The following is a 10,667-nucleotide window of genomic DNA, read 5'->3' as shown; positions in this document are numbered from 1 at the left end:
TGCTTTTTTTTTTTTTTTCCTCTTTCCTTCCCTGCCCACACTCACAAAAGTTGTGAGCCAGTTCAAGGCCTGTCTGCTCAGGGAGAAACCCAGCAGCTCACCAGCTGAAGGGGAAGAGTTGCTTTGCCTGTTGCCAGTCTCTGCCACCTGAGTGTGTCCATGGTGTTGCCATTATCTGTAGCTGAATGGAAATGGGAGAGAAAAAAAAAAAGAAAAAAGGCCAAAAAAAGAAATCCCAAGATACATGGTGGTAAGGGGGGAAAGAGCCCATACCTAGCAGCAGTGCAGTCTGTCCAGGGGGGGCAGGTTTCCATGCGAGGTGGACCACAGCAGTTACAGCCTTCCCCGACCTGCTGGTTGGCGCCTGGTTGAGCAGGGGCTGAAGGTCAGGTACAGCGGGGTCGAGTCCGTCATGTTACCACGTTCTGTCGCCAGCAGATGTTTCTGAGGAGGATGCTCAGGGAACAGGATGCGATGCCATGGTGATGGGCACGCTGGGGTTGTTCTGTTGTTTCCGGCAGCGTGTGAAAAGCCACGTCTGCCACACGGGGATAGTAAAATGTGCACACTCAGAAAGTGCTTGTGCAACGAGGAGGAGAGGATTCAGAGCTTGGTGTGCAGGATGTCACAGGAGATGTTCATAAAGGTCCCTTCTGGCCCTCGTGTCTGTAAATGTGTGGGATGTTACCCTCTCCCTGACTGAACAAAGCACTGAAGGTGCATGCGTGGGATGAGGTAAGGCTTTGCCGGAGCCCGGGAATCGGGTGTGATGGGATCAGAGGGGCAGATCCTCAGCTGAGGTAAGGCAGCAAAACCTCCATCCCTGCACTCCGCAAGAACCCAGGCTTGGGCTCGCAGAGTGCTGACAGCAACACTGGAGACATGGGAGTGTGCCTGTGTTGTGTTTAAAGGGCGACATGTTTTTACGAGCAGCAGAATATATTCATCAAAAAGAAGCTGCTTTTAAAAATTTATTTACAGATTAGCAGAAGAAAAGGCGCCATGAATCATTTATCAGACCTGATGTTTTTTCACCCCTTCACCGCAGTGAATAAAGAGGGATCTTGACAGACCCAGACATTATTCCTCTGCTGTTCCAAAGATCTTGCCGTCATCGGCTCAGACAGAGAGTGTCAGGAAAAAAATTGGGATAAACCACGTGGTTTATCACTGTCCTTGCTTTTTATCTCTCCTGTTAGCTTGCTCAACCCGTATGGTATTTTACATCTAGGTTTGTATTTTAAGGAGGTTCTTCTCGTGTCTCTCTTTTTTCTCTCTTTTTAATTGTTTGGGTTTGGTGTTTTTATTTTTAATGTTCAGAGCGTTTGCACTCAGAGCAGAAATGAACCTCGGAAGAGGAGTGGATGAGTAAAAGCTGATGTCATTTGGATTCCTTTTCTAGTGCCTCTGTAGGTCGTGTATTTTCTGCTCCCCAGTAAATACCTACAGGTTTTACAGCGAAGGGACCCCACAGCCGACAGCATTATGCATATGCCTGGGTTTGTGCTTATACACCTTTGTGTGCCCGGATGGGTTTACATCTCGTATGTTCTCTCTCTCCCCAGTTTCTGCTCTCATCTTTGAAACTATTGTGGAGGCTCTTTTGCTCAGCCAGTCCCAATGCTAATGCAGTTCAAGATCTGGGGTGGTTTGCCATCCAAAAGGCACTTTCCCAGTATTGCCGTCTCCTGATAAAACTTGTGTAATTCTAGTAAGATATCTTTGCAAATTCCACTGGGAGCCAAAGATTAGATCAATTAAAATGTAATACTTTGCTTTATCCCCTCTAACTGTTTTGTTTGATCCTCCTGCTGCCCCCTTTGTTCGGGCAGCCCAGCAGCGGGACCGAGGGCTCACATCTCTCCCTGCGGTGACAGCCAATTCTCCAACCCCAGCTGGGTCGACAGCAGTCTGGCAAGTTCCTAACTGAAAGGCCTGGGATCTTTCCTCGTGTCCTAAAGCCCATGTTTGTGTTGTTATTCCAGGCAGTTCCATTTTCACCTAATGATAAAAAGCTATTTTCTCCCCGGAGGTTGCATGGGTGAAGGTATTAACAAGGCTTGGACTAGCCTGGGGGCATTTACTGAACTGAGTGGCGTAAGTAAAATAGAAAAGGGTTGCTCTGTGAACCACGAGAGCCCACAGGACTTTGGGAAGAAAAACAGTGAGCTATAAATTATGAAATAGAGACTGAACTCTTTGGACCTTAGTGGTGCTGAGACAGGAATCTTTAACCATTTCAGATCCACAGAAATCTTCCCTGCTTCTGCCCTGCCTTCTCTCCTTGAACCCTGAGGGCCTCACCAGGTAAGTGACCCAAAAGGTGGTGGAGGAAGAGGCAAAGGAAAGAGTTATTGGTTTGCTTTGCTTTTTTTTTGGTAGAGATCCTGAGTTACAGAAAGGATCTGGAAGGGCTGAGAGTTCCAGCAGTCATATGTAAACTGGTGGAGATACCTACAGCACTGGTAACTGCAGCTGTGGGCACAGGGTAACTGGGCTGGGCACAGGAATGTGGGTGACTGGTTTTGATGGTTCTTGGGTGATGACGGAATGGTAAAGACATCCCTTAGGTAAAGGAAGGGACCTGTTGGCGAGATCTGCTTGGTGGAGGCTGGACGGTGACTGGTTTCTAAGCTTATGAAAGAGCAAAGAGACAAAGATGGGCTGCTTTGGTGTTAGGTTTGGAGTGGAGCTGTCACGATTTGGCTATGAAAAGGCTGGCATGAGAGATCAAAGTCCCCCCCACTGACTTTCGTTTCATTTAGCTCTGAGATTAATTACCTGATTCTCTCTTCTACTTCGCTTGTGTATCCAATGAAAGTGATGAAATTTCTTGTGGTGGCTTTGACCATATGGCTTTGACTAGAGGGGAAAAAGTAGCCCTGCCCATCAGGAGAGCCTGCCAGCGAGGCACTGCTCCAAAGCAAGGGAGATAGCCCCAGTGACCTAGAGGCATAAGTGGAGGCAGGATCAGAGCAGTGATCTGCAAAAAGAACTGCAAACTGCCATCAGAAGTGGTAAAAAGTAAGTCTGGGCTCACACCTGACACTTGCAAATCTGAGTTTTGTCCCTCCTTGCTGAGTATCTAGCCATGAGGGGACAGCACGCCTGCCTGAAATGAGGAGCTGCAACTTGAACAGAGCTGGCGGAGCGACGGCTCAGCGTGCCGAAGCGCCTGCTGAACAGAGGATAAAGCACCCACAGTTCCAGAAACCCCGTTAGAGTCTGATGGCCACTAACTGATTGAAAATACAGAGCTGAACTCTTCTGGGTACAAAGTAGCACTGATGAATTCCATATAAATAGGCCCCTCCGGAACTTGATACCACACTGGGAAAACCAGCCCTGTGTCAGCTGGATGGGACAATGGGCAGGTTTATGCATCCTTCAGGGAGATTTTTTTATTTTTTTTTCCCCCTCTAAGGGGGAATCTGCTGTGCTCCAGTGGAGTTAATAGTCTGATTTGTGGCAGGACTGCAACGTTTCATCCCAGAAAGCAACCCAGCCGGCAGATGAGGATTGCCTGCCTCGCCACCAATGTGTCGGGCTGTCGGGAAGGGGGGGACGTGCAGCAGTCCATCACCAGCACAAAGGGCCACAGAGCAGCGGCTTTCTGAAAGCTCTGCGGAGCCCAGATCAGTAAGAAAATGAAGGGAGCTGGCTTAATTAACAAAGGCTTTCTCCTCTGCTGTGTTTAGGTCTGCAGTTATCAGTGTAGCTGGCAGTTCTCAAAGACTGAAATGACAGTAGTTGGCTGTAAAAGAGATAACTGTCAGATTAGCCAGTACATATCTTCTGCCTGGGTTTTCTATATCATACCTATCTTGAAGCATCTCCATGTATCAAAGGGACTAGCTGGCCATTTGCCTTTTAAAAGTACCCTTTCCGATGTGATAAATAAGGGCCTATTACAATGGAAAGACCTAACATTTCTTGTTTCTTGACTTAGGCTCTTTTGGAATAGCATTTTTCGTGCTTAGATCAATTTGTACAGGCTAATCCTTTCTGTTGTTTTTTATTGTGGTGCTTGTGTTTTCAGTGTCTCACGTATGAGCTTAGGGGGCAAGGGAGGGAAAATGTCTGTTGGAGTGCAAAGGCAGTGAGAAGGGCCGTTCCTGGCAGACAAGAGTTTCTTCTCACAGCCCGGCAGGACTCCTGGGGAGTCGCATCCTCAGCTCCTCTAACTCAACTGGGAGCTGTGCTGGGCTGTGCCTGCTGGGGAGCTGGTCCAAACTGGCTGCTAAAAATCCCAATTGGTGGGCAGCATGGAGAGCAGAGAGGACTTGCTGCTTTGTTTGGGACAAAATGTTAACTGAGGTAAGGGGGAATTTCACTGACATTGGTGAGAAGGCAGTTGAGAGCAGCATGGGTGAGACCCGTGCTTTTTCAAACTTATCTTCAGTCTTTTCTCTTCCTCTATCTCTGCCTTCCAAGCACCTTTCTCTTTCCTATTCAACCCCCAAATACTCCTCCTTGTGTTGCTCCGTCTCAGAAAAAAGGTCTCAGATTGGCTTTTGCCTCAACTCCTAGGAAATGTTCATGAATGTAGTCTTCTGGCTTTTCAGGCTTAGCTCTTGCTGAGCTGTGATTTAAAGCAATTTATTTTGAAGCCAAAAGTGAATGCAAATGAGGGGAAAGAACGAGGGGAGGAAAAGAAAAAAGACCTCTTATTCCCAGGTGAGCACTAAGATGTCTGATCTGCCTGCCTAAAACTGATTGTTCTTCCAGAGCCTACAATAAATACCCTTGCATGTTAGTGAGCACAGCTGTAGAGGATGCTCTGATTATTGCTTGCTGAACTAAACTGGGACAAGGAGGTGAACACACAGCCTCTGGTTTTATTCCCGAGCCACTGATCAGCCACAGCATCTTTAGCCCTCAGACAGCTGAAATGGAGGTCACAACATGGCAGGGAGCCAGACGTTAGCAGGAGGCTACCAAGTGGCCGCGCTCTGAGGTCCCGTGAGCCAGATTGCTCCCTTCTGCAAGGAAGGGTTGTTTGCTGGCCGGTTCAAATGGCCCTGACATGCTGCCGGCCATGTGGCCGGGTCAAACGGAGAGATATTTCTTTTTGAAGCTAGACCTTGACTGTAAAAATGGAGTTTGGTAAGGGAGTGTCTTCGTGGAGGAAGTCTGCTGGTTTAGCAGACCTGATAGGTATTCTGACCAAGCGGTTTCTGGAATGAAGCCCCCCCCCCTTTTTTTTTTTTTTATTTTATTTATTTTTTTTATTTGTGGACAGAATCCACAAGGAGCTGTTAGAAAGCAGCAGCAAGGATGGCAGAACTGGATGGCAAAACTGCCACCAAGCCGTAGCAGGAACAACGGGAGATGCTCTTAGAGGACGCTGCGCTGTGGCTGGCTCACGGTTATTTCTGTCTGTGGCGGCTGTTGTGTCCCAGCAGCGAGAACAGCAGCAAAGTTGTTGCTCTGCCGGCTTGCTGATCACATCTGACTTTGGGCTAAGCCTGTATCCCTTTCCTGTTTGGGCTTTCTTGACAGTGAGATAGGGATGAAGACCCGCCAGGCAGAGGAAGGATGGTGCAGGGCTCGAGGCGCTGACTGCAGGGTGGGAAACCACAACTGCTCACTATTGGTGCACTGGCAGCGCTCGCCGGGGCTTTGGGAATGTCATTCCCGCCACTCTGGGCCTCCACTCTGCCTCGTAAAATGGGGATCACCTGAGTATTTCCCAGCCTCGCCGCGTTTGCTAAGTAGCCTGTCAGAGAATAGAAGTGGAGGAAATTCTTTGGATTAATGTGTAGGACTGGAGGGGGTCTGGCAAGGTTTAATCTGTTCATGTTTGCAAAGGACTCCGAGAGCTCCGGATGAAGGCGGGTGGAGATTTGCCAAGTGTTTGCTAACATTAATGGTTAATTATTATGAATGCTGGCAGCCTACATACCCAGCCAGCATTGCTCTCCAAGTGAGACTCAGACCTGTAATGGAGTCGTTACACACACAAGACAGGAGAAGACAGCTTCTCACTCTGTTTTGTCCTGTTCTCCCAGCCAAAGTCCCATTCCAAAAATCAGACAGCAGAGGCACTTTTCTGTCTCATCGTAACAACTAGTTACGAATCCAGAGCATTTGGCTGAGGGAGACCTAGCCATTTTCATGTCTGGACTCATTTCTGTCTGCTGGTGCCCTTTTTGTCTGACTGAACAGAATGGAAATCGTGGTCCAAAATGAGATTGTGTCCCAAACGGGGCGGCATATGGGTGCTGTGTTGTGCTGCTCAGCAGGGACAGATCCAGAGTCGACCGGAGAAAGGCACTGGGCATAATCCCTGCCCAGATTTGCCCTTGTTGGTGCCCAGGCTGGGTCAGCGAGCACCTGGCCATGCCGTGGCACTTCCCAGCGCATGACATGTCACGCTGGGGGATGAGAGGAGAGGACAGGGACTGTCACAGCAGCTCACATGTGGGTTTGGAGAGTTCTGTGAGTGTGGCAGGTCAGCTGAAGAACAGTGAGCCTGGTCAGCTGCATCCTGCATCACCTGCCCAAGTCTGGGACAGAATCCACATCACGGAGAGAATCCACATCAGCTGAGTGAGTCCAGCCCCGAGTGTGTGAGACTGGATTCACCAGTCCTAACTGGATGGCCAGTACCCTGTGCAGTGGTACCTGACAAAGCTGCCTTTATCTAGTAGTAGCCATCCAGAAAATGAAATAAAATTAATAAAAGGCTCAAGGTCCATTTCATCCTGTGCACATGCCTTGCAATTGCCAAATTATGAAAATCCAATAGATCTTCAGACTGAACCAGTACTGATTTATTTTTTATTTCTACGTTTGAGTGCACAGCCTGGATTTCTGAAGTTGAAAGCTGCATTGTTCCTATCTTTTGGCTACTGATAATATTTTAGAATTATGACCGTGGAGTAATGTTTGCTCTAAAAGGTAACTTCAAGGTGCATTAGTCTCAGATAATTGACAGAGGCCGAAGAAGTGATTTGGGAAGCGCTTATGTGGAACCAAAGATCTCAGTGAATTGTTACCTTAAATTAATGGTGTAGTGAGAAGCTGCTTGGGGTTGATCAGCTGGCGGTAGCGCTAAATGAAGTCAGGCTTTAAAGTTATTAGCAAAATATCTACGAGACAACGCTGCTATGGATTTATAGGCTAGCGTTGTGTCTTAAGGGACCCAAATCTGCGATGTGCTCTGAGTCCACAGGACTTCCTTGGCTTCAAGGGGAGCAGAGAGCGCTCAGCATCTCGCAGGATTGGGCTCTTCAGCACTCTGGAGCTCAGGTTAGGCCAGCATGGCTAACAGGATTCACACCTTTCACTCCCTTCTTAATCCCCAGATGAAATGGAAGGTCTTCTCTCAACACTTAGTAAATCTCCAATTTTATTTCTCATTATTAAATCATGAAAATGGCCAAAAATGTTTAAATTAAGTGAAAGGAAGAGAGATTTGTGAGAAAATTGAAGTCTCTTTGAGGAATTGAAGAATAATCTCCATGGATGAAGAAAGTTGCGATTGCCAAGCCCAGAAGCAGAAGGATCAAAAAGCTACAGAAAAGAAGTAGAAAATTGCGTATGTTTCAAATCCTCTCCCTGACCCTCCCCCTAAAACCTCTGGTGATTTTAAATATGGGGAAAATGATTCTCATAAGCAGCAGTCTATTTAGATGCTCCTTCCTCTGCTGCTGCCATTATTTCCGTGAGCGACCCAGAGAAATTCTGTGATCTCGGTGGGTCTGTGTCCCCAAGCGTGACAGCGATGCTGCTTCCCTGGGCGCAGCGAGATCTGTTTGGGTTTATGTGGCTCTGACTAGAAGGAAGCCCACTTCTTTTTTTTTTTGTTTTGTTTTCATTAATATAGTGAGTAATTAACTGATATTTCACAGACTGTGTTTGATTCTCCGTCCCAGGTAATTTTACAAGAGTACATGCTTTTTTCTTTTTCTTTTTTTTTTTTTTTTTTTTTTTTCCCCTGAAAGATCTGCTCCAGATCAGGTGGGAGTGAAATTAGGGGAGTCTGTGACTTGTGTTCTGGATGTTAACAGTGGCTTCCTTCTGGCCTCAGTATGTACAAACCCCCAAACCTGCTCAGACCCTGGTAAGTGCCCCCCTTGGCAGTAGGTGACATTTGTGGCACATTAGAAGCGTGAGTAATGAGGAAAGGATTGTGACTGGAATTTTTTCAGGTGTTGAGGGTGCTTTTCTTGCTGAGGTTGATCTGGTCTGGCTCTAAAAGTATAAAAATAACGAATTTGGATTTGGGTTGCTGTGCCATGGACATGTTGCTGGGGTGAATGCCTCTTACGTGGCACTTGTTCGGTGTGTGGGAACTAGCTCCAGCGTGGATGCGTACTGTTGGGAGCGCCTCTGCGACCAGACAGGGAGGAAGCAAGTCGAGAGGTGACTCCAGTTCCCATGGCCTGTTTAATCCCAGGGGAAGCAGCGGTGGGAAAGAGGGGAGCCTGCCAGGGAGGGGTCACCTGGCCAATGGTAGTAGAACCTTTGGCAAGCGGATACTTGTCTGCCAGGGAGGAGTAGATTGAGACCCATCAAACTTATTTCATTTGAACAATGAGACGGCCAACAGATGATAAGCACATTCAATCCGTGCTAGTTTGGGCTGAATTCAAACTGGCCCCTGGAGGTGAAAGACTATAGGGTGTTAACAATTCCCCGACTTGTCCCGTCTCCAGCGAAATGGGCTTTAATGTAGGCCAGGGGATACATCGGTTACTTTCTCACACTTGCAGCTCTGACCCAGCAGAGGTTAACACGGACATCTGCTATATCCAGTTGATCTGTAACTATAGAAAGCAGCAACTGAAATGTATTTCAAATCAAAATGTAGCCCGCTGGTGCCAGTTACCAGTTAAAGTATGCTGTCTGCCTTCTAGCAACTAAATAGCACAGGTAAGCTGTGCAAAAAACATGAGGCTTGTTAGTGAAAGAGTGTAGCCTCTGAATGCAGTGGAGTCCTTTATCTCACTGAAACAGATACGAGAAGTAGAGGGGGAAGGAAAACCAAATGGAGACAAAGCTCTCGCCGGAATGTATTAAAAGAACCAAATAAGCCATTCAGAGCATGCGGGTAGATGTTTTTTTATGGGACGTTAGCAAGGTAATGTTCATCTGTGCTGGCCCGCACAGGAACAAAATAAAACCAATGTTGTGTCAACAGGGTAATAAGAAAGAACATCACGGTGTTTTTTTCCCTGCTAAAGGGAAATCAGGCCCGTGAAAGCCAGGCATATATTTCAGCGCTGACAGTTTGGGCTGCCAGTGCTCTGCTGTCGAGTCCAGGGATGACAGGGTGACACACAGCAGAATTACAAGGAGATAGTGCATGTGATTTGGTTCGTGCCTCCTGAAAACCCTGAACCCTTTCACATAGCGGCAATGGTAGAATTTGACCCAGAATCTAGAGGAGGAACGTGAATCTTTCATAACCCCGCATCAGCTAAGGTCGGGAAGTCAGTCAGTCTTTCTCCACCAGTGTCTTGAAGATACATATCCAATCCTTTATTTAAAAATCTGCTGGGTGGGAACTGAGTCCCAGCACCAGGGAGGAGCAGGGAACGGGAGACAGAGTAGCTGAATTTTAGGAGCAGTAATAGGTTGAGACACTTTTGATGAAGCCTAGTGCAGCTTTTGACTTTGCAGTTGGGGCTAATGCGGTAATGTGCTGATGGCTCCCGCTCAGCTGATGGCTCGTTTTTCTTCTTGGGATGGATATTTTCTGCTGAGAGATCCTTAGTCAAACTGGTTTAGCTCTGGAGGTCCCAGAATTGCCTCCTTGGCCTGGCACGAGTTGTCTGTCTCCCACTTTAGTCTCCCGACTGTGACTGTGTGGGTGCAAGCCTTCGCCTTCGGTCCAAAGCAGGAAAATACATGGCAGGGCAGGAGTTAAACCAGTCTCTCACCCCCCTGGGCTGAGGCTGAACACATTTTTTTGCTTTCCACCTGGGTAGCACCCACAATGCTGCCATTGTACTGCGATGCCTCAGTGAAGCGTGCACAAAGCGGGGTAAGTAACACGATAAACGTGTCCTGATGATGTTACAGGCTGGGGGGAGCGCAGGGATGTGCTGCAGGAATTCAGCCATGCCTAACGCAGCTCTGCTCCAAACTTCCCTGCCCGTAGAGGAAGGAGAGGCCACGTTTCAGGCAGTTTCTGATTCTTATCATGTAATCCCGGCAGGAACGGAGATAGGGAATGAGACAGCCTTGTCGCTAGGCAGATTCACCTGCCCACGGCCTTCCTCCCCGAATGATTTATCATCCTTCCTCCTGAGGTCACGACCAGCCACTGCAGAAAAGATGGTGCCACCACTGAGCAGGAGAAAAACGGGCAAACTGGTCAAGAACGGCCGCAAAGGGGCACCTGGCGGACTCGCTGCAGGACCTGTGGCTCTGGCAGTACGAGCCAGGAACACCCAACATTCTCCGATTTGCAATTTTTTTTTTTTTTGCTTCCCCTTTTGCCCCTCAAAGGGACCGTGGCTGGGGTGTGGGGTGGGGGGGGTGTTCCAGGGCGCTGGGAGGCCCCAGAGCTCGACCGCGGGGTGCGGGGATCATGGCGTCACGGCCTCTGCCCCCTCTGACGTCACTGATGACTTTTGGTGACATCAGAGACCGCTGCCCCGCGGGGGGCGCGGTGCATGCTGGGCCGCGGGAAGAACAGGGCGCCGGGGGCGGCG

General features: G+C 48.4%; 1 protein-coding gene across 2 annotated transcripts in view; it reads left to right on the top strand.

Annotated features, from left to right (window-relative positions):
• The first annotated feature begins 4,095 nt into the window (after positions 1–4,095).
• Positions 4,096–10,667, top strand: part of TBCEL (tubulin folding cofactor E like) — a 25,418-nt gene continuing 18,846 nt past the window's right edge. Inside the window, exon 1 of one of the 2 annotated variants that reach the window (XM_026863742.1) lies at positions 4,096–4,317. The gene's annotated coding sequence lies outside the window, so the exon portion shown is untranslated. Of the gene's footprint in view, positions 4,318–8,045; positions 8,069–10,667 lie in introns of those variants that run through there. The other variant, XM_026863744.1, reaches the window with a different exon arrangement.

The sequence above is a fragment of the Athene cunicularia genome (genome assembly GCF_003259725.1).
Source record: "Athene cunicularia isolate RWA chromosome 24 unlocalized genomic scaffold, athCun1 chr24_part1, whole genome shotgun sequence".
Lineage (NCBI taxonomy): Eukaryota > Metazoa > Chordata > Aves > Strigiformes > Strigidae > Athene > Athene cunicularia.
Note: the sequence above shows the minus strand (reverse complement) of the source record. Positions and strands in the feature narration are given on the sequence as shown.